Genomic DNA, 1,390 nt, shown 5'->3' on the forward strand with positions numbered 1-1,390 from the left:
AAAAAAAAAAAAAAAAAAAAGCAAAGCTGTTGGAGGGCTTGGGAGACATACTGGAGTATGATTTGGAGGCCTCTGCAGAAAGGTGGCAGGTGGTTATTTGGAGGTGCAGCTGAGAATCATTTGGGAGTGCAGCTTGGGTCAGTAGAATATGGCTTGAAGGTGTAGAGTTCTGGAGGGCCATCTGAAGTGCAGCCGAGAGACCACATGAAACGTAGTCGGCAGTATGTGGGACAGTAATTGGGGCTGCTGGAAGGTCATTTTGTGGTGGTAGGAGGGGAGGTCATGGAGCATGGATTTGAGGTGCAGGTGAGGCCCACTTCAAGGATAGTTGGGGGCCGCTGTGTTAGCTCTTGCATAGTGGCTGCCCATACACTGTAGACTGTGCTTCTTTTCCTACTTTTAACTGGCCCAAACCTACTCTATGTTGAGGGACCTCTTAGATAGCACCTTGAGGATCAATAGACGGTGGTTTGGGATCAGTGAAGGGCTTCTGGGTGTATATTACAGGGTGATTTAGAAATGATCTCTGGGGCTGGAAGTGTAGCTCAGTGGTACAGCACTTGCCTAGCATTCAAGAGGCCCTGAGTTTGATCCTCAGCTACTCAAAAAAATAAAAATAAATAAAAAAATAGAAGTGTCATTTGAAAATTAATGGGCTTTAGGGTTGATTGCGGATGGTTTGGAGGGAACAGGGTGGGGGTAGTAGAAGGTAGTTTATCGGTGCAGTTCCATGTCCATGATGAGTGGGTGGATCTACTGCTTGGGATAAACGGACAGTAGTTTGGGGATACAATTTGGGGAATGATGGAAGGTGGTTTATAGATTAAAATTCAGAGGTAAATAGAGATTTGCCAGTTGATGGGGGGGCAGTTTGTAGTGCACTGGGGGAACGTCCATGAATACTTTTTTGGATGCAATTTTGATATCCACGGAGGGTAATTTAGGGGCATAGCTTGGGGTTAACATAATGTGATTTGGGCTCAAGTGGGAGATTAATGGAGGATGGTTTATTGGTGCAGCTTGGTTGTCCATGGAGGGTGGATTGAAGGTACTGCTTGGAATTAAGACAATACTTTGAGGATATATTTTTGGAGAATGGAGGGTGGTTTTGAGTTGCATTTGAAGGACAGCACAGGGTATGTCGTTAGGGGAATTTGGAGGTGAGGTGATGGCTTACAGAGAGCAGTTTGGGGTACTGCTTGTGGGTATGAGTAGGCGACTTGGGGCGAGGACAGCCAGTCCGCTCACCGAGGGGGCGTGGCCTCAGCGGGGGAGGGCTCCGCCGCCCCAGACAGAACGTATGCGCATGCGTCCCCAGCTGGTTCGCTCCGGGCGATCCGAGGGCTGTAAAAGGGGGGAGGGAATCGAAGACCCGAATTGACGCGTGCGC

The 1,390-nt window shown here is 48.6% G+C and overlaps 1 pseudogene; it reads right to left on the minus strand.

Moving 5' to 3' along the window:
• The window catches only part of LOC109117476, a 10,429-nt pseudogene that overhangs the window by 7,887 nt on the left and 1,152 nt on the right, over window positions 1-1,390 (minus strand).

Source organism: Fukomys damarensis, unplaced genomic scaffold (genome assembly GCF_012274545.1).
Source record: "Fukomys damarensis isolate Sample0158 unplaced genomic scaffold, DMR_v1.0_HiC HiC_scaffold_39, whole genome shotgun sequence".
Taxonomy (NCBI): Eukaryota; Metazoa; Chordata; class Mammalia; order Rodentia; family Bathyergidae; genus Fukomys; species Fukomys damarensis.